The sequence below is a fragment of the Hemicordylus capensis genome, chromosome 8 (genome assembly GCF_027244095.1).
Source record: "Hemicordylus capensis ecotype Gifberg chromosome 8, rHemCap1.1.pri, whole genome shotgun sequence".
NCBI lineage: Eukaryota > Metazoa > Chordata > Lepidosauria > Squamata > Cordylidae > Hemicordylus > Hemicordylus capensis.
The window spans coordinates 27,294,621-27,317,710 of record NC_069664.1 but is presented as its reverse complement, the minus strand read 5'-3'; the positions used below and the strand labels follow the sequence as shown (position 1 = coordinate 27,317,710).

The following is a 23,090-nucleotide window of genomic DNA, read 5'->3' as shown; positions in this document are numbered from 1 at the left end:
AATGCTTTACATTAGGAATAGAGGAGATTGCTACTGCACTAGTGAGATATGTAATGAAAAGCAAATGACAAGGAAACTTAAGGCAGTGGTGAGCTTCAGGCAACTGTAGTTTTATGTTGGGGATAGTTTGGGAGTGAAAAGCCGCTTTGTGCCCAGGATTAGCCAAATGGCAGGATTTCATTAATGACTGACTAGCTTTTTAGCAAAACAAAGATAGTTAGGCAGTAAAAGAGAACATGACTAGAATGTGTGCTGCTAATTGGAAATGTATATTATCTCCACTTGGTAGGGAAGTGGCGGTGCTGGGTGTTCTGTCATTGTCATTTGGAAAATGTCAGATTGTCAAGAGTTTTCCCAGACTGGGCCCTTGAGCTACAAAGCTGAAAGAGTTGGCTCCCTGTGCATACTTCCTACCTATTCAAAGCTAGCATATTTAAATCCAAGTATCCAGAACTCTCGAATCTCATCTCAACATTTAGAAATAGCATGTGGTACAGCTCTGGCTGGACTGTATCACTTCAGATGGGGGGAAATTACATGTTTGGTTGGATCCCCATGAACAAAACTCCCTGCTCGTGAAACATTAGCATGTCAGAGAGAAGAGTTTTAGCATAGCTTTCTGCCTGGTGCCCTAGCTTTATTATGTGGTTGACCACTCAAAGGTGATTCTCAAATCGGAAATGGTTCAGGACAGGACAGGATTCTGCTCCATGCTTTCCCCACAGGTTTCATGAATTTTTCAGTGGCACAACAGTTGACATGGGCAAAAATGCAAGAGGGTGTGTCATGGCCTTCACAATTACCAATGTTGGTGTGCCTCATTCATTTGGAGTGGATGAAGAAGAGCCAGCGTGCAAGACCCACCTTGAATAGCTTAAAATAAATGTTCCCGGTGGGGTAATTGACTTCTGACACCTCTGTGTTCTTCTGTAGGAAGAAGTCAGAGGTGGCCAGCACTTTCTTCCTACTGGAGAATACAATATGAAGGACCTTTTCCTTCTCCATATCGTATCCTATAGGTATATTCCGTGCTTCAGAAGCCTGTGCAGGGTGGGCATTTGCAGAATAAATGAACAATTAGGCAGATAGGAGCCTTCAAGAATTAGGTAATGGTTTGTGTATGTTAGGGTGGAGTGGGAACACGGGAAGCTGCCTTATACATAGTCAGATCCTTGGTCTACCTAGCTCAGAAGTGTCTACACTGACTGGCAGTGGTGCTCCAAGGTTTCAGGCAGGAGTCCTTCCCAGGCCTACTTGGAGATGCTGCCAGGGATTGAACCTGCAACCTTCGGCATGCAAAGCAGATGCTCTTCCACTGAGCTATTGCCCCCAACACACAGACTACATGTGTACAAGAGTGTTCCTGTTTTCATTTTTGAAATGCGAATGGATACTGGCAATGATGCCATTGCCATTGCCGTACATGGGGGAGGACCCTAAGTCCATAAGAACAGCCCTACAGATGTCCAGGTGAACAGGCCATTTCATCTGAACTGTTTCAGAGCAGGAGGAGTGGAGGCGGATGGCCACCCCATTCTCTAGCACTCAGTGTCTGCACACCTGGAGCCAGCACACAATTTATCCTCCTGCAGTGTAGTAAGAGAAGTCACCCTGGTATTGCACCTAGGTAATTAGGAGCAGATCCTGCTATCCTCAGGAGAGTAAACAATAGAGCTCACAGAAGGACTGAATTGCTTTTGTTTTATCTCCTTTCAAAACTGCATGTCAGGGGAACATAAAGAAAATAGAGTAGGAAGGGAGAACTTCAAGATCATTTTGACAATTCCTAGCATTTTTCAGTTCACTTTGCAAAGTTGAAATATGATGGCAGGCTTTCCTTGTGCAGGAGGAAATAATTCATTTCAGTGAAAAGTTTAGGTGCCTTGACGGGGCTTTTAGCTGGCTTCTCCTCCGGAATGGAGGGTGTGTGTTCATATATCGGCCAGATTTACCCCGAACCAGCGCGCTATCAGGGAGCACTCAAGGTGATTCGGGTTTTTTTATTGCACGTTAGAGCGTTACCCAATTTATACCCGGGGTAAAAACAATCCACTTTTTGTGTCTGTTTTTTGGGGGGGTGGGGGGTGGGGGGCGCAAATTCAAACTCGCAGTAAACCTGTGGTAAAGCCTGCTGTCTGGAAATGCTCCAAGTAGAAAAGAAATAAACTTCGATCTCCAATTGAAAAAGAAAACGCTTGCTAATTTTGTTCCACAATGAGCACTGATGCACTGCTTCCTAAGGCCTTTAATGGTAGCAATCCTTCCCCTCATCAACCCGGCACCTTTGATTTAATGCAGGATGGTGATTTGACAGTGGGGGCAGCTTCCCAACCATGCTTGCAGGGATATCAACATTTCAGTGGAATTCTGATCACGGTGGTGTTTTTTTTCTTTTTTTTTAATATTCCATGCAGCTCTGCCCCCTCTGATTTCACGCTGAAACATTAACAAGAGCTGACACTGGAGATTAGAAGCAGACAGCTGGAATGCCAGGTCTTTGTTGCAACATGGCTACGAGCCAACACCGTTCAACCGCAGCCAAAAAAGACCTGGGAAAGTCTTCTTAAGAAAGGGGAGGTGGGGGAAAGAGCACAGGGGGCAGGCAGAGGGGGGGAAGCAAGGTAGTTTTCTGAAGGGCATAGACCAGTATATTAAAAAGCTAGAAAGGCGTCTTCTGTTATTAAAATCCAAATCTCAAACTAGCTTGGATGTCTTATTAGAAGGGGATGAAGCTTATTGAGAATGGTTTAAAAAAAAGCAAACTAGCAACTTTCTATTACATTCTGAAATCATTGCCATGTCAAATTTTGCATAGCAGAAACGTTTGCCTGGAAGGGAACTGATCGCCTTCCTTAGCCACTAGTTTTGTCTACCAAACAATCTGTGATTATCTGAGGGGGCTTCCACTTGTAAATGCAAACCTTTTGCAGGCTCAAACACTACCCTTATTTACCAGGGATACTCCAACTTTTTGTAACCTGTTCCTGGACCATCACTGTCCTTATGTTTCCCTTTTGGGGGGATCTTGCTGAAATGTTGTCAGCATGAGTTGCGAGATATGTCATTCTTCGGAGTCCAGTACCTTCCCAGGATCTAGAGTTCCATCTCTGAGTAGTCCCTGCATCTAGTGCTCATGCATCCAAATACATGCGCATGACTTCCAAGGCATCATGCAGTGCACAGCTTGCCATCTGACGCACTGCAGCCATTGAGGCACAACCAATTGTGTTTTTAAATATACATCTTTTAAATTTATATTCTAATCAAAAGAATACACACCATCTTGGCTTTTAAATCAACAGAGGGCCTTTGTGCCCAGGACTGGTATAGAAGTCAGCATTGTTGGGCATATTGCCAGGGGGCCACTGCTCATTCTTGGGACCAGCCTGCCCATGAGGCTGAGGCAGTCACCTCAGGGTGCAGACTGGTGGAGCCAGCAAGTTGGCAGCACATCTGTTGTTGCCTCCACCCATCTCTGGGCTCTCAGCCCTCACACAACAGTGCTCCAGCATGTACTTTGCAGCATGCTCTCATTCCTTTTGCTCTGTAAACTGCTTTGAGAACCGCTTTTGGCTGAAACGTCATATAAAACGTCATATAAAAATATAAAATTTTCATCTTAAATTGGATGATGATGATCTGATAAATATTGCAGCCTATTTTGCAATATATGATCAGTATTGCAACCTAATCAATATTGTGAACTCTATCTATCTATCTTTCTTTGGAAAATGATGTTGAAAAGTTGAATATAAGTAGTAGTAGTAGTAGTCATAGTGAAATATCACTACTACCAATAAATAAAATCACTGTTTGTTCATGAAAAACATCCCATTATCCCCAGTGGGGTTCCGATCTGCCATGTGGAATCTCTACATGCATGGTGATTCCTAGCCAGGGTGGCACATTTTGGGCAGGATCTGGTCTGTTTTCATCAGGGTTGTCCTTAGGGCATGGCAAGCCCTGGTCCCCGCTCTTTTAACCCCCATTAACTGGAAGGGGGCCCCGCACTGGCTGATTTGCCCCGGGTCCCACACCCTCCCAGGGTTCTCTAAGGGTAGCCCTGATTTCATCATGGCTAAGCACTACTAAAATAAATGAGACAAATAGTTTGTCCCATTAATGTCAATAAAATTCAGCCATGACTAATTTCGCCCTTTGTATATAGACAGGGCATTGTTATCTCTTTTGAAATGTCCCCAAACTCACTTCTTGTTTCACCTGAAATGGAACTATTGCACCCAGAGCTCCAAAGCATAAACCTTTCCAAAGACAGAAGAATGCCGCCATGAACCAACTGGTAGTTTTTTTTTAAGACAATCAAGGACATCCATCCTAGAACAAACTCAGAAGAGAAAATTAGAGAAGCTGAAACAGAGTGTGGATGGAAATGAAATGGCCCTCAATGAATCTGTTGATACTTATTGACCCTTCCCACATTTGCATCATTAGCTCAAGTTAACGAGAGACCTTCCATGCTTGTTATCATTATCCCTCATTAGAAGTCACTCTCAGAGAATTTCAGGGGCTTGTTAATTGGTTTTCACACAGCAACATCGATACCAACCAATGGTTCCTGGGATGAGCACTGCAGAATGGCCTTCAGGGCAAACTTTTGTGGAGATTCATGCTCAGTGTCTTGGAGCATGAGAATAACGTAGCCTATCGACAGACCTGCTCACCTGAATGAATGAAAGAGTGAAACTAGAACAAAACTTGATAGGAACAGAAATGTTGGTTCTTTCCATCAGTCCTAATATGGTTCAACAATCATCCTTAAACAGAACTTCATACTGAGTGCTAATGTAGCATAGTGCTTAAGAAAAATAACAATCATGTTTCACATCTAGATAGTACAAGTGGGGACCCATAACAAAATGCTGCAGTATATCCCTGGTGTGCATGTGTGTTACCTGAGCCTGTGGCTGAGCATGGTGAATAAAACAAAAGTTAGCAACAAAGACTGAAACTTGGGTCTTACACCTCATATAGAAATTTTATTCCTCCCCCCACCTCTATTTTCTGGGGTTTTGTGGAGTGGGTGTGGGCACTGGTACTCTGTCCCAGCTTCTTTTCATCCTGTTGACTTCTTGTGATTATCTTGAGGGAGTATTTATTCTTCAAACTGATGAGATTTCTCTTCTTTTTGTTCAAGCTCTACTTTTCCCCCTTCCTTGCCATTGAGTTCCATTAGCTCCACCGCCTGGTTGTATCTTAAGTGCCCTCGAAATGTGCAGACACTTTGCTCCATTACAGTGAGGCAGTAGAAGCCACTGGCCCCCATAAGATTCCCTCCCCTTCGGATTTTTGTATCTGCAGGTTACCCCAAGTCCATTGGTACCTCCCTCTCACCTACAGGAAATGTTAAGGATCATAACATTTCCAACTCTTTTGGAAATAGATATAAGATTAAAACTCACTGTGTCGAATGTATGTATGTATGTATGTATGTATGTAATTGAATTTCTATACTGCCTAATATAGAAATCTCTAGGCAGAGGGGACTGCCTAGAGGGAAGCATTGCGTCTTGTTACCCTGACCTATATACATTTGTGTCAACTTCTGGGGGGGAAAGGTCTGCATACATGAACCGCCCTGAGCCATTTTGGAAGGGCGGTATATAAATCTAATAAATAAATATATACATACATACATACATGTGTATGTGCATAGGGACCAGTGTTCCCTCTAACAGGGATTACCAGATGTTGTTGACTACAATTCCCAGAAACCCCAGCTGCAATGACTTTTGCTTGGGGATTATGGGAGTTTTAGTCAACATGATCTGGAAATCCCTGTTAGAGAGAACACTGATCGGGATCTCTCCATACAATTGGGAGGGCAGGGTTTCCAGTTGTGCAGAGAGATCCCTATGCACATGCATTTCAATACGCATATGCTCATTTCAAACAATGAACTGAAAGAAGCTTGCCTCCAGGAGACAGAAGTTATGGCAATACAAATCTACAAATATGCTTCCAGCCCCACCCCCCAAATACTATTTTTTCCACTCAATGTTTTAAGAAAGACTGAAAGAGGCTTTAGTGTTCAAAATGCTTCACATCAAGTAGCAGGATTGTAGTTGTGCAGCACTGGTCTGGAATGTAAGCACCAGACCCAGCACAACTAGATAGCACAACAACTTGCACTAGTACAACATCCCCCCACATGCAGCACACTTTGCTTGGGGTGTCAGCCACTCTTACTCTCCATCTTGTTCAGCCTTCTGGTCCCCAGAAGTCTGACTGTTCTCAGGATTGCAATATGACAGGCAGAAATTTGCCAGCTTTTAAAAAAATATTGAAGCCGGTGTTTCTCAGAATGTGCAATATGTTCACATTTGTGAAATATATGACTATGAAGTTTCAGAAGTACACAGTAGCCCTGATTCTGCTACTTTGTGAGGATCAGGTCATGGCTATGGAGAACCATACCTGTGTGGTTACCTGCACTTTGTGTTAACTTACGCTTTGGTAACTGATCATCTGTATTCATGCTATATATGCAAGGAACACAATACATCATCCTTTATGATTCACATCTACCCTCTCAAGGTCATGCATGTCAATTTATAGTAGTGCTTATATATGTGCTTCCAGGGGAGGTTACAATCCTAAAATTATTTGTTCAATCTGTGATTGTTGGAACAGCCACACACACCCCGCCACAACACACACCCGCGTTAGCCTCATTATTTGCTCTTTCCCGTAAGAACAAAGAGGAAAGCAAGCCCCAGGAAGTGGTAAATTATCATCAATTGTCACCAAAATTCCTGATCAGCATTCTGGGCTCCTTTGCATTCAGCCCACACATTCAGAATGACTTTAAAAACATGGGGACGTGGATGGAGAGGAGAGAGAAAAGCCCAAGCAGCCAATAGCATATTTAATGAGATTCAATGGCTCTAAATTTTCTGGTATTGATCTTGGAGGAAAACACCTGACACTTCAAACTCTCAGTAACTTCTGTAATAGACACAAATGAAGAACACAGATATGATGATGATAGTGCTTCCAAGTAAGAGTGGTGCCACCAGACAGATCTATAGCACTGGTGCTGGTATTTATTTATTTATTTATTGTTTGATTTATATACCATCTTTCATAAAAACATATCCTAAGGCGGTTGACAAAATTTAATATGATAAAATTCCCTAAAATCACATTAAAATATTAAAAGCTATTAAAACCACAAAAACACCAAGAAGCAACGGCCATTTAAAACAACAACAACAGAGTAACCAAAAAGGAGAGACTGGAAACCCCTAAGGGATAAAAGCCTGAACAAATAAAAGCATTTTCAAATAAAAACAACAATAAATGTCGTTTTTTCAAAGCAATCACAGACACCAGAGAACAGACACCCACCAGGAGAGCATTCCAGAGCCTGGGGACAATAATGAGAAGGTCCTGTCCTGTGTGCACAACAATTGTGCCTCCCTCAATTTCGGCACGTGGAGCAAAGCCCCCTCTGATGACAGTGGGCAGGAGGGAACACTTGGGAGCAGGCAGTCCTTCAGATATTCATTATGTCAGATCTTTCGATGTTGGAGGCAAACCTGGAATTCAGAGAGTTCAAAATCTGAACCCTCTCCATTCAAAAAGCCTCACCTCATCTTGAGTCAGGCCAGGCACTTTCAAACTCAGGTCCAGCTTGAAACTGGATTCACCCCATCAATAAGAAGGTCCTCCCTGATCATCCCGCTTCCCAAGCAAAAAACAAAATTGAGAATAAAGATCCAGTGTGGATTCGAGACGAACCGCCAAAACTGGTTCTGTACACATCCCTAGGTGGGGTCATAGCTCAGTGGTAGAGCATCTGCTTTGCATGCAGAAGGTTCCAGGTTCAATCCCTGGCAGCATCTCCAGGTAGGGCTGGGAAAGACACCTGCCTGAAACCCTGGAGAGCCACTGCCAGTCAGTGTAGACAAGACTGAACTAGAGGGACCAGTCGTTTGACTTGGTGTATCTCTATGTTCATAATCTCCTATACCTCTCTTTCAGAAGAGGTATACAGATTTTGCACAAAATCGATGACAAATGTATCAACTGCTGCATTTCACCATGAGAGTGCTTGGGGATACTCCTAGATCCCCAAGACCCTTCCTCAGGGTCAACCTTTGTCCCTCAATTCCTACAAGAGCCTTTGCTACACTTAAGTAACCCCCCAGAAAGGAAATCATGCATATGTTACATAATTTGATGCAAACCTCTTTGATAGGGCTCAAGTCTATATTTTAAAGAGAAACAAAGCATTCCTATCGGCAGATGATATAATTATATATAATTATTAAATTGCAGTGTGCTTATGTGAGGTGCCTTAATTTGTTTAATTAAACATATCAGCTTGAAGACTGCATATTTTTATTTTTCCTAATTAGAAATGTTTTACTTCATCATCATCCTCACTGTTGCGTGATGGGAAGGGTGTTTTTGTTTGGTTTTGCAGAAAACCAAACTGTGATAGTCACAAGTTCTCCAGAAACTCCCCTTCTCTGCCCAGTTGACCCACAGATTTCTAGACAATAACCTACTGATAATCACTCTTGCTCTCATGGAAACCATGTTCCTAGGTCATCAGGAGTTGCTGTTGCTAGGCCTTATTTCTTGGGTTTGTTATCTAGCCATAATTTAGTGGCCAGGCCTTTCCTTTCAGGGAGGATGCTCTGACACTCTGATTATTTGGGTAGTCCTTTTCTGCAGCTTTCCCATCTCTATGATATCCTTTATGAGAGATGCAACCTCTGCTCACTGTGAGGCAGGACAGAAGAACCATCTGAGAAAATTCTCCCATGTTTCTCCTTGAAATTCTCTTTCAGATTTCTGTTTCTCCTTGGAGGAACTCTGAAATTCTCTTTTGAATTTCACTTGGCAGAAATTTTGGTTCCAAACCTAGGGTCAGAAGGGGTGCATAGCATACATTCATTGCAGCTATGGAGCTGATTTTCTATGGGGCAGAGAGGTAGGGGAGCCCTGCAGCTGCAGAAGACCTTTGTTCTGGGCCCCAACACTCAAATGAGTGAATCTCAGTTGCCCCACATGCAACCATTCAGTTGTTGTTGTTGTTGTTCTTCTTCTTATTATTATTATTACATTTATATCCCACTCTTCCTCCAAGGAGCCCAAAGCAGTGTACTACATACTTAAGTTTCTCTTTCACAACAACCCTGTGAAGTAAGTTAGGCTGAGAGAGAAGTGACTGGCCCAGAGTCACCCAGCTAGTATCATGGATGAATGGGGATTTGAACTCAGGTCTCCCCGGTCCTAGTCCAGCACTCTAACCACTACACCATGCTGGCTCACCACGCTGGCTGCAATCCTACGTACACCTACCTGGGATTAAGCCTCAATGAAAGCTGTGGAACTCACTTTTGTGGAAACATGCATAGAATTGTAGTGTTAGTTAACAACATGCTTTAGAACCCCTTCTGTTTAATTGCACAATGAGTCAGGTGCATTTAGAGGGCTGATGAGGCCTCTAGCAAGGAGGGAAAAAAGGAGTGCTAAGTACCGGATCTCTACAGTTATTGAGAGAGGATCTAAGCCCCTTGATATTTTTTAGCAATCAGTGCCTGCATATAAATAGAACCAAGCCCATTTTTAAAAGTCCTTTATATTTTTAGAAAGTAGGGCTGCTCTTCAGATATGGTGAGCTGGATCCTGTCTCCATTCACCCCACAGGAAAGAGGGATCTCTACGTAGTAAACTAGTATACAGCTAAACTATATAATTAGCAGGTTTAATTAAGGTACCTTAACTGGCCCCAGTTCTGTGATGCCTCTCAGGACAACCTTAAAGACCTGGGTTTTGTGCTGCTAAGTGCTGGATTTCAACTGTGGAATAGGGGAGCTGCATAACAACAGTACTGTAAGCATTATTGGAGGACCTAGAGAGTGGGAGAGCGTAAGATCTGAGGTGGCAAGGTACAGTGCTGTGCCCCATCTTTATTTCTGCTTTCCTCCTGATTTTTTGCTGATTTTTTAGATCATTTTCCAGGCTCCAGAACCTAATCCCCTAATTCCCATAGAGGCAATTACGAAATTATTCACAGTCGTAAGCAAGGAATGGAACCCCTGCAAATAACGAGGTCCACCTGTACTATGTTTAAATGTGCAGGGAGAGCATCACATGAGAGCATTCAGACATTTGATCTCATCACCCCCTCCCACTGATGGATGGAGCCAATCACCAGCTGCACCCCATGAGCCATACACTCCGATATCATATATGCACAAGTACAATAATATTACATCGTGTTTTACTACAGATCAAGGTGTTACAGATCAAGGTGTTACAGATCAAGGCTACAAAAAGCAGCCTTTTTGTTAAATGATTGAGAGTCAAAAGCCTTTCTCTAACTACTGCAGATCACCCAGAGGTCTGCCAGTAGGTCCAATGGTAGCTAAAGGCCTCTGTGTGCCCGAGGCAGAGTGCAAAATGCTGTCCCCCTTCTCCTCCCTTTATAAAAGGGGGGGCCATATGGGCATCTTGCCGATTCACTGGTGCCTCAATAATCTGCAGCCTGAGGTGGCTGTCTCGCCTTGCCTAATGGAAGAGCCAGCCCTAAACAGATTCCAATGTACCTTCTGTCCACACCATTGCTACATGATGTTGATTACTATTTGGAATCCACACCCCCAGTTATACCTGAGACAAATGCCCCCATTGGCCCAGCCTACTTATACTCATGATCCTTCTTCTCTCTCTCGCACACATACATGCACACACGCACACACTTTCCCCCATTATCACTGAAACTCTTGCATGAGGTACATAGTGACAATATGGTGCCCTGTTCTCCTGGAACCGAAACAGTTATTAAACTCCACAGTGGCAAACCCCCAGCATTTTTGTTCATCAATTCAGATTAAAATTTTAATTTCACGGTACAATGAACCCATACGTAGCTATATCTATTAAGGTCACCTGTTTCTCAAAGCTTCTATAGGAACTGATGGACACAAAGCTCTTTAAAAGATAAGAATCACACCTTCAGACATTTCAGCTCTTGCAAATTCTAAATGTGAGACTTGCTATTTTTTATATCTCAGTACCCAAGATGCTGTTTTCTTGCAGAAGTGAATCAAATCTCTTCACTGCTGAATGCAGTATGTTTAATACCTGGAATAGGACTTCTAATTGAAATTTTCCTTGTGGGAGAGAGAAGAAATACAGGTCTAAGTAGACTAAACTACTCATCACTGTTTATTTTTTAACATTTTGGGAGTGCTTAGAAACCCTATTCCAATGATATTTCATCATTCCTTGCAAAAAATAAATAAATGCTGAAATGTAATTCCAAAGAAAATGCATCTACATTTTCCTCGATGACTTCATCACATAGCCAAATTATCCTACTGCCATCTGCTGAGTCAGATCATTGGTCCATCTAGTACTGTCTTGTCCACTTTGATTGCCAGCAGCTCTCCAGAGTCTCAAGGAGAGGTTTTCCCCATCCCTCCCAGATGAGAATTTTAACTTGAGGTGCTAAGGAATGAACCCAGGACCCTTTTCATGCAAAGAAGATAGTCTACTACTGAGGTACATACCCTCCCCAAGTATTTTGCTAGAATAAGCATAAATAGTATCGTGTGCAGCAATCCCTAGGCACATTTTGTTAGGAGTAACCCACTGAACACAATACAACATGAGTAAACATTCACAGTATTGAGCCAAAAGTCATTGCTCTAATTTTTGGCATCTTTGGGCTACTGGAGTGTGTTTACAATATGTAAATCTAGTCTTAGATGTATCCCATATCTCAACTGCATGGGGATGTAAGGTGGATGCCCCACAATTCACTCAATGCAAAAATGTACTCCCGACTGGTGAATGAATGAATGAATGAATCTTTATTTCGATCACAGACCAGAGAAAGGAAGAGATTGGTACATGTGTACTTTATCCCCTATGCCCATGTAATGGAGCACATTACTGCTGTGACCATTTCGATGGATTCTGTGCATTCAAACACTGTTCCTGAAAAATAAGTATTTACATGCCTACTTTGCAACGTATTACCATGCCAGCTTTTGGGATTCTTGAAAAAAAATGTGTATTACATACATATTTAAATATGGGCTTTTTTCTGTAATGGGAAAAAATCAGAGGATTTTTCAGTGGCGGCATGTGAAATGGAAATCCAAGAAAAATAGATGCAATTCTGAAAGAACAGAGATGGAAGGGGTGGTACAATTTGAGAAGGTACAATTTGGTACAAATTGCCACTTCATTAGTTGGTGTGCTTAACAGGTTGCAAATAAGGTACATGTCAGAAACAGCATGTGTTGCTGGCCTCTCTGTTTCCAATATGACCAGAGCCCTGTTTGTACATTATGTGCAATTCATGACCAGATCTACATACAGTTATTCACACATTATGTTCAATGCGTATACACATCCTATCTGTACCCTGCATTTGAAGGGGCCTTGATCCAGCTTTGTTTTTTAACATGAACTCATGTATAATCATTCACACAAAAACATGTGCATGTATACAAACACCTGTACACACAGAGAATGTAATGTCTGAATATATGCATGCTAAGTACACCTTACAATTCTTTGCTACTTCACAGGGTATTCTGAAGCACAGACTCAGTTGCACACTGCCTGCAGCAGTAAATCAGGTGGGGGGGGGGACCTCTTGCATTGATCCTTTACACAATGCAAAAGGATTTCATATTAGTTTGAGTGTTCCCTCCCCAAGCTGTTAAGCCTTCAGTGCAGCACTGTAATTGCTTTCTCAGAGTCTAGACAACCAAGCCTTAAACCATGGCACAGACCTTCGTTCTGGTTGTCTTAGAGAATATATTTTGATTCTGATTCTTCTTGTTAAAACAACTGTAAATGCTAACCTCAAATTGCCACTTAATTAGTTAGTGTGCTTAACATGTTGCGAATAAATCCATTACTTGCACTTAACTTTGCTTAAATTTCAAGCCAGTTCATTGAGAGTTGAAGTAGGAAGGAGAACAATATTTCTCTTGAGTGGGTAGCATGGAGGTGGTGAGACACCAGAGTTTAGCTACAGTATACTGGGTCACCTGCAGTGTTCCCTCTATTATTATTTTTCATCTGTGTGAGGAATGAGTTTTGTTCTAGGTGGCAGAAGCAAGGCAGTGTGTGTATATGTGGATTCAGAGTGGGGCCTTCCTGATTCAAACTGAGTGGGATCTAAAATTAACAGAGCAGACATTAAAAAACAACTGTGAGTGTGTGCACATGTGCATGCCTTAAAGGGAACACTGGTCACCCGCACTTTTTATTTAGCTTTATATGGAAGAAGATTCTATATAAAGTTTTTAATGGAAGTTTTAGGGTTGAAAGGTTTTAGGGTTGAAAAGTGTCCTTGCTGCACTAGAATGACCATGGCCTATGCTGAACCAAGGTTGCATGGTATGACCATTGCTGCAGGGGTTGCTGTGTACTCAGGGCTACCCTACCCCTTCCCTATACTTATGGAATAGACAGGAAGGTGGGGTGGAGAAAGGGTCTGCAATCATACAGATGCTACACATTCTAGTAGGTTTAAACTTAACCCCCTCCCATTAAGAGAGAAAGCAGACAGTTCAATTGATGAGACTTGGTGGGAAGACCCTATAAATAATCCAGTCTCCAGGTAAAGCTGGGTAAACCCTGGTAACCCCCGTGCCAAGATTACCAGGATACCCAGAGCAAGAACTTCCATGATGTTCCAAGAATATTGCTTTGCCTTCATCCTCTAATTTGAGGGGTCCTTTGAAGACCTGCCAGTCCAAACAGAGGTCCCCCAGTGCCACTGGAAACTCACACTTACGAACCAGACAAAGCCCCTTTAAATTACAGAGACCTTTCCCAGAGAAGGTGTGGGGCCAATAAACTCTGCTTGAGCAGCAGCCATATGAACTGATAGCCAGCTCCAAGCATCTGCTGGAACAACATTCTTTTTAGCTTGTGCCCAGCTCTCTTGTCGATCTGCTGAGAGCTATCTGAGGTCCTGATGCCCTTTACTGCTATGCTTCCCTGTCTAAGGTCTATGTCCCTCTCAGAACTCCTACCAACATGCAGATTGCTGAATCAGCAGAGGCACTGCCTTGGCCATTGACCCCCTACCTGGAACAGGTTATTCTGAGGCCTGAAGCCCTTCTCATTCTATTAACTGAGCCACAAAGTATTTATTTGTTTGTTTAATTATTTTATTTATGTATTTATTGTTTGTTTGTACTGCATTTCATCAAATCTTATCCCAAGGCATTTTACAAAAGTTAATACAATAAAATTCCACAAAATCACATTAAAATATCAAAATAAATTCAGACCATAAAAACATAAAAACACCAAAAAGCAATAGCCATAAAAACAAAATAGAGCCGCCAGAAAAGAAAGCCCCTGCTCCTTTTACTGTGTGGTCTTCAGACCAATGGACTTCATGAGCAGGACTGTTATATAGTGTTGTATAGTAGATTCAGACCACACTCACATATTCTGCAAATAAATTACACCCATCAACATGCTGATTTGTTTTTAAATACCAGATTCTCGAGACCTTTTTGGCATTCTGTATGCTAATTATCCGATCACAACCCTTCCAACCTATGGGGGTAAGCGGCTAGGGCTAACTAGTCAGTCATGATGCAGAATACTGAAAAGGTCAAAGCTATATAGCATGTGGCCATATTTCACAAGTTATACCAGGCATAAAATACTGGCACCTCATTCTCATCAGCAAGGCTGTAATGAGAAATAAGATTGGCAGAACAGCTCCCAAACTGGTATCTGAATCGGGGGTTTATCCATTCAAAACCTGTTCCTATCATGTTTTGGCCAGTGTAAGATAAGCCCCAGAAGACCCCTCCGAGTCAAAAGTAGCTGCACAAGATCAGTTCCACATATTAAGGATGGTGGGGTAGTCTTGTTGAAGTAAGGATAACTGTGCAACGGTTCCTGCTTCTAGAAAAGAGGCCAGGTCATATGTGCTCCAGCTCACACTGAGAGACAGTGCAAACAGGGAGTTCACACCGGAGTGAAACTGGTGACTTTCCATTTCACCAGGACACCAACAGACCCAGAGCCTGGTCTGAAGACACACAGTGTGATAATCTTGTCAAGCACATCTGGGTCTACAACTACAACTACAACAACAAAGGATATTTATATACCACTTTTCAACAAAAGTTCCCAAAGCGGTTTACAAAGAGAAATAAAAATCAATAAAGATGGATCCCTGTCCCCAAGGGAATCTCTGTGGTTGCCATCTTGGCCCAAGCTGTGAAAATTCTAGCATGATGAAACTAAAGGTTATAGAGTTGCACACTGAATACCATCATCAGACAATCTAGTAAAATTGTCACCACGCAGTGATTGCACTTATCATTATGCATGGGGATGGGGTAGGGTGGGGAAAATAGACACCCGGATTTCCTTCAATAAAATGTCCTTGAAACAGCTGTCTACAACCACAGCATTCACACTTTGGTGGCTAGAAATTAGGCAGATTTAAATAAGTGGTCAAATACTTTGGTTTTCCCTCTGAATCCTACAAGTCTCCTAAGCAGCTCTTGCTTGGGTCAGTGTGAGCTTGTGGCCCTCAATTATCTAATGCTTTTAAAGATGATAGCGCTTCATTTTTGCAATAAATGGGAATTTTTAAAAATGCAGGGTGGTCCAAATAATTTTTTTAAAAGGAGAGAGAGAAAGATAGAGAGGGGGAAGAGAGTGTGTTATTAGTGCTGTCAATTTAGCCTGAATGTTATGGCATGTGTGTCACTAAAAGAGACAGAAGCTATTATTGAAATGAGATTAGAATCATTTTGAAGCATCAACAGCAGCATTACAGTTGCTAACATTTCCATCTAAAATAGGTGACATTGATGCTATACAATCAACAATGCCACTGGGGATAGGATATAGAACAGAAAGACTGGATTGTTTTAGCATGCATTGATTTCCCCTTGGCGGAATCTGATAAGGTGCTAAGTTTTCCCCACCCAAGCATATCAGATATCTATATCTCTATCGCTATCTATCTCTCCTCCTATCTTCATCTCTCTGCATCATCTCTGATCATTAATAAGCATACTCGAGAAGCTCAGACAAAACAGAAGGGCTCAGCACTGGAGGAAAGGTCATGGCAATGGCCTTCGCCTGGTGGTGCTAGAGGGAATGGTCCATCTTGGTTTTATTAAATAACATTGTGAAGAGGTTGGATCTCAGATTCAGCCTTATCTCAGGTTGGAGACAGATGAGAGTTGGTGACAGGATAATTGCCATTGGTGAGCACATTCAACCCAATATTGTTTCTCTTCACAGGTTTTTGAAGCACTTCAAAACCTGGTTGATCACAGATGACAGAAGCCAGATCACAGATGACAGAAGCCAGAAGCAAGAAATGGGTGTATCTGCCATAAGCAATGATGGATCTATCATACTACTTTAAATTTGCTTAAAACAATTGTCTGCCTCCAACCATAAAATCTTGATGACCATAAGTCAAAATATGGGTGTGTAGAGACTGACTGCTATACCATCTTTTTAAGGAACTATAATTATGAGATGGAGAGAGGGAACCTCTAACAGATAAGTAGTACCCTCACCAGGCTGCAATTCCCAGATTCTTTGGTAGGAAGCCATGACAGTTAATCTGATATAAATCTGATCTCAATTTGTATTGTAGATATAAACTCAGCAGGAACCTTGCTGAGCGTACAGAAGTTGCCCTATGGCTTTGAGGATCATGGCCTATGTATTAATTTGCACCGCTTAATGGCAACCAGTAAACTCACAAAACAGCAAATACTGTATTCTCATTCATGATGGAACGACAACGATAAATATTTATATACTGCTTTTCAACAAAAGTCCCCAAAGCAGAAAGGTCAACAGACACATTTCAAAATGTCACTTTCTTTGAGAAAAAAGCTTACCGGTTTCCAAAATTTTAAAAGGATTGTCATCTCTAAGCATTCAAGTGGGTGCACCATTAAGGTGAAGAAGCTGCAGTCAATGTCTGAGGTGTTCTTTTGAGAGTAGATTCTCTGGTAGGAAATGAGAGAATCCACTCTCATTTCCTACCAGAATATGTACTCTCAGAACACCTCAGATATTGAAAACAACATAACCCAGTGCCCCATGGGCTTGTGGTTTGGGGGGTGGTTGACACCCTATATACCATCACACAACCCGCTCTGGGCCACTCTGGTGCCCCCCAAGTGGAGTTATGGGGCTGCTGAATTCCCCATTATTCCCCATGGGGGGAAAGCTTAAAGACTTCAACAACAACAACAACAACAGCAACAACACTTCAACAAATTTTTAAAAGTCACCCCTTTCACCGGTTTATTTGAAATCTGGGTGGTAGCACACACCCATTGGGGTACTACCACCTGACCCACTCTTCTGCCCCTAAAACCCCTTTTCTGCCCCAAATCTGCCACAAAGATGTGCCAACTTCAAAAAATTGTTAAAAATCACCCCTTAGCCCAATTCCTTTGAAATCGGGGTTGTAGCTTCCTTGCACCCATTTGGCATTACCACCCACCACAACCCACTCTGGACTACCCTGGTGCCCCCCATGTGGAGTTATAAGGTTGCTGAAATCCCCCTTGTTCCCTATGAGAAAAGGCTTAAAGATGCCAACTTCAACATAAATAAATAAATAATCACCCCTTTTAATTTCTTTTCAAAGAAATTGAGCAATTTCTTTGAAACTTGGGTGGTAGCTTCAACCCATTGGGCACTACTCTCAGACTAGTTAACTCCTGCTTAACTTGGCAAAGAGGCACCTTTTAATGTGGTGATTCTCTTTATTTAGCAGGGGGGGAGTAACTGGCCATATCCACCCCCAGCACAATATCTCCAGTGATTGTTGCTGGTGTCTATCTCATGTTTCTTTTTAAATTGTGAGCCCTTTGGAGACAGGGATCCATCTTATTTATTTATTTATTCTTTCTCTGTGTAAACTGCCCTGAGCCATTTTTGGAAGGGTGGTATAGAAATTGAATGAATGAATGAATGAATGAATAAATACCACCCACCCCACACTTTTGCCCCGGAACCCTTTTTTGCCCCAAATCAATTCAGATTCAGATTTGGAAAATTCGAGTACAAATTGAATCTGGGGTGATTCGGACAAACAAATTGGGGGTGATTTGGTTCAAATACAAATCGAATTTTTAAAATTGATTCATGCACATCCCTACTAAGAAGGGCCCTAGTGGATCATTTTATCTAGCATCCTGCTTCCTACAGTGTCCAACCAGATGACCCTAAGAACCTCATGTCAGCAAATAGCCTTCTCCTACCATTGCTCCCCTGCAACTGATATTCAGAAGGAAAGGGCAGCTTTGGATGTACCTTTTAACTGCGGGTTCAATGGACTGGCAGTTTCCATCCAAGATTCCCTTGGTGTTCCCAAACGATAACTATCTGCAGTCTGGGAGACTGCAAAGGGGGCGGAACTGGCTGTGCAGGCTTCCTCCAATCCATGACGGAAAGAGTTCTAGCAGTGGGAGGAGCTTCCTCTCTTAACGCCAGTTTGGGCAAGTTGCCCAAACTAGATGATAGACTGCAGCCTCCAGGCCCTCAGTTTGGTAAGTGTACCTTCTTTCAAACCGAGAGTTCATCCGGAGGTTGTGGGCGGGGGGGTGGGGTTGGAACTGTGGTTGGATGTCCAAAGCCAATCATAGTGACTGATTCTGGAGCCATCTTGGATGTCCAAAGCCAGCCATAGTGACTGATTCTGTAGCCATCTTGAGACTAAGACCCCTGAAGAGACTTTCTCCTCCATTAATTTGTCTAATCCCCTTTTCAAATTACCTAGCCTAGTGGCCATCACCACATCTTATGGCAATGAATTCCATGAATGAATGATGTGCTCCACGAATAAGTCCATTCTTTTGTTATACTGAATCTCTTGCCAATTAGTTTCACTAGCCGACCTCAGGTTCTAGCATTATAAAAGAGGGAGAAAAATTTCTCCCTATCCTCTTTTGCCATACCATGAATCATTTTGTATTCCTCTATCATGCCTGCTTTTGGTTACCCTTTCTCTGAACTAAAAAGCACCAAATGTGTTAGCCTTTCCTTGTAGAGAACATGCCCCAGAATGCGAATCAAATTGCTGTGGACTGCATTGTTTTGGCCTTGAACTAAACTGAAAGTCTGTGGGAAGCAAGGAAATGCAACTTGCTCCAGTTTTACTCTGCTGCTTGGAATTTCTTTCTTCATTTTGTGGTCATGGCTTAGAACTAATTGAAAACACATGGCAAAGTTCATCAAGGCCCTAACTTGGTTTGAGGATCTGCCAAGGTGAAACGGAATTACCCAGCATCCAGATCTGGCCATATTCACTGACACTTCAGATTAACTTCCATTAAAATAAGAATTGAGGAATGTGGTAGCCATTTTTTTTTCATTTTAAAGTTGGAGCCAAGTGCAAAGGGTGCTACCTCTTCCAAAGATATCCTTTCAGTCTGTTTCCTCTAAGACTCACTTCTTGGCTTACAAAGATTATTTTCCCATCTTGAACAAATGCAGTATGTCTCCACTAACTATGTCGATTTTGGATAAAAATGGTTTTATTTTGGATAAAGAGGTCAACAGACATATGAAGCTGCCTTATACAGAGCCAAGTTGTTGGCCAACTTGGCCAGTTTTGCCTACTTTGACTGGTACCACATCCCTCTGAAGCAGAGATCTTTCCCAAACCTGACAGCCTGAGAACCTTTTAAAGGAAGTTGCTTTTTAAAGAAGAGGAGAGCTGGTCTTGTGGAAGCAAGCATGACTTGTCCCCTTAGCTAAGCAGGGTCTGCCCTGGTTGCATATGAATGGGAGACTTGATGTGTGAGCACTGTAAGATATTCCCCTCAGGGGATGAAGCCGCTCTGGGAAGAGCAGAAGGTTTCAAATTCCCTCCCTGGCAGCATCTCCAAGATAGGGCTGAGAGAAATTCCTGCCTGCAACCTTGGAGAAGTCGCTGCCAGTCTGTGAAGACAATACTGAGCAAGATAGACCAATGGTCTGACTCAGTATATGGCAGTTTCCTATGTTCCTATGAACCATGGACCTTCTTCAGGAAATGACATGCTCTGCTACTGAGAGATGGCCTCTACCTGAAGTGAAGCACTCCTTAAGCCCTTGGGCAATATCAAGGCTTTGAGGATGGGGCACATTCATCATAGGTAAATCTCACTTTTTCTTTAAGCAGTGTAAACCAGTTTATGTGGAGCTCCCAGACAGTCACTGGGCATCAGCAATGTCCCAGATATTGTCCAATAGGCACCCCTCCCATTCATGAAACCACATTCCAGATAGCATAATCAGTCACTATAACTTGCTAGTTGGGGATAAGAACAGCATTTCTTCAGTACCAATGTATTGTGCTTTGAGTGCTAGGGTAATACAACATTCCCACTGGAGAAAAAAAATTTGAGGGCAGATGTCTAGATTGCTCATTTGTTGTGCTGCAGAAAGATATTTGGGAATGATCCTTATCATCCAAATACTGCATTGTTCCATTATTTCCTCACCCATATCCGTGAAATTCATGGAATTTGAAAGATACTGATAATATCTTTAATATCTTATTAAATACGTTTCTAACTAAGGTGGTCCAAACATTCCTAGTTTACCTCTATTTCCCTTAAATTAAAATTCCAAGGCAATTTTGGAAGTTCTTGCTCAGGCAAAACTTCCAAAGAATTTTAAAGGAAATAAAAGCGAGGTGGAGGGGGGGATTCAAAGGGAAAATGTAGTGAAATTTCTCAAGGAACTTCACAATATCCCTAATAAAAATGACTATAAGACTTAACACACACTTACGAGACAATTATTTTGGGGAGAAGCTCTCAGTGGCAGTCTCTGTCTCCTGACATAAGTCTCCAAGCAGTACAATTATCTTGCTACTGCAGCTGAGTGTAGCTACATTGGTTTAAGTGAATAGCGGTACGCAGATTTACATCCGCTGGTCACGAGTCCCATTGTCCAGTCTGGCCTCCTGCTGATTCCCTCACATGATAGTCTGATCCTATTATTATTATTATTATTATTATTATTATTATTATTATTATTATTATTACTACTACCACTACTACTACTACTATTATTTTTATAATGACCATCACTAGAGTACATAAATTGTTTCATAAACTATCTCCTGTGTTTCCACATGAAATGGTTTCATGTTGCTAGATTTTGCCCCCTTTTAGAGTATGTAACTGTAGACAGAGCACTCAAGCGCTACGCAAAACTACAAAGAGACTTATTGCGAAGATTTGCATTTTACTAACAAAAGCAGTTCATGAACCCCCCCTCCTCTGTATAAGTGGTGCAGGGAGTGGGGCTTCCCCTCCCTGCTTTCCTTAAAATCAATCAGATGCTATTATTCAGCTAAACCCAATCTCATTGTCTACTTTTTCCCTTCAAAGGCTGATTTTATGCCAGGTAGAAAATTAAGTTTCCTTTACTTTTCTTCCCCACACAATTCTTTGGCATTCTCGGTGCCATTTGTTCGGTGTGGGAAACCCACTTCCTGTCTCAATAAACAAGTGCATGGCAAGTCTTTTTTCTGGATGCATAATGGGGTCTCTCTCTCTCTCTCTTGCACTCTCTCCCTGTCTCTTTTTTTTTTATTTGATACAAAAAAATCATTCCACACTTAACACATCAATGAATCCACTTAAGCTCTACTGAATCTGAATTAAAAGGGGAATTGTGTGATCAAAGAGTGTGAAAAAACCACACATGGAGTCCTTCAGACGCTCTACTTTTGTTACATTTGATACCTAACAAACCCAATAAATGCTTATCCCGCGAGCCGTTTTTCATTATCTTCAACATTTCTGTTTAAAAGCGTTTCCTGAAATGGGTTATTCTCTCTCCCCCAGAGCTTTACATTCTAAAATGTACCACTTATTTTAAAGTACAGAGTTTTACAGGAGAACTAAAAATATATGGCTATATATACATATAAAAATAAAGGCAAATCAACAGATACTAGCGTACACAGGAAACAAATCGTTTTTTCTGATAGGGTTTTCCAGAAGGCTTTTCAACTAGGAAAGGACATTGTCTCTCTGAATGTCTTACATATACATAAGTATCCTGGGACGAGGAAAAGAAAAAGGCCTGAAACATTTTTGTGAAACTTGCAATAATTAGGTGCCGTCTTAGGCCTATTCATGGATGTGGGTAGTTGGACAAAACCATGAATAGTCAAAGCGATGCCATTGATGCTGCATCCAATCAGTGGATTGCATTGGTATAACTCTATATACCAATGGTGGTACTCCATATTTTACCCTAAGACAACCAAGATGAAATTCTCAATGTAACTTTATTGGAAATATATCATGTTTATTGTCAAAGGGCCCAACTTTCACCACTATGAGGACCTTTTACATTGCAATCCTTTGCACACTTGCAGACCAATCCTTAACATGTTTACTCAAAATATATTCCACTGAATTAAAGGTAAAGGGTGTCATTGAGTCAGTGTCGACTCAGTGTCGAGCCCTGTGATTGTCTTTAGTAAATTAAGTGAGGCTTATTCCAAAACAAAAAGATGTGCTTAACTACTGAAACTTATGGGGCTTAGGCCCAGAGATGTGGATAACTCATTGGGTGGAAATTCAGTGTTGCTCTTTGTAAAGTTTATTTTTCAAGTTTCTCTTGGAATTTAAAGTTTCTGCCATGGAGACACTCTGAAATTCCTATTCAGATTTCAATTTCTCTTTGGATGAATCCTTCCATTCTCCTTTGAAGTTAACTTTGGAGAAATGTTAGTTCCAGTCCTACTTCAAGCCACACACAGGCACACTCAACATAGGAGCTCATTTTTTCTCATGCAGTCCCCAAAACGGAGGTGTGTGTGTAAATATTGCTACCATGTGGGCAAAGGCAATTTAGTGGATCTTTCCCAACTCAAGAGCAGCCCAAAGGGAGAGCAGGGAACCGTTTCATAGGAAAGACCTAGATGGTACTCCCACTGAGGGGGTTGCAATAGTCATGTACCTTTCCCAGCAATGGTTTGGAAAACTGCTCCCTGAGTGAGTGACAGAAGCACTGTAGAAGTCATTAACATTTGACTGGATCATGCCACAAGTATGAACAAG

At 41.9% G+C, this 23,090-nt stretch overlaps 1 long non-coding RNA gene across 5 annotated transcripts in view; it reads right to left on the bottom strand.

The window, feature by feature from the left end:
* Positions 1-23,090, bottom strand: part of LOC128333715 (uncharacterized) — a 112,005-nt gene that overhangs the window by 30,771 nt on the left and 58,144 nt on the right. The gene's annotated exons all lie outside the window — the stretch shown is intronic.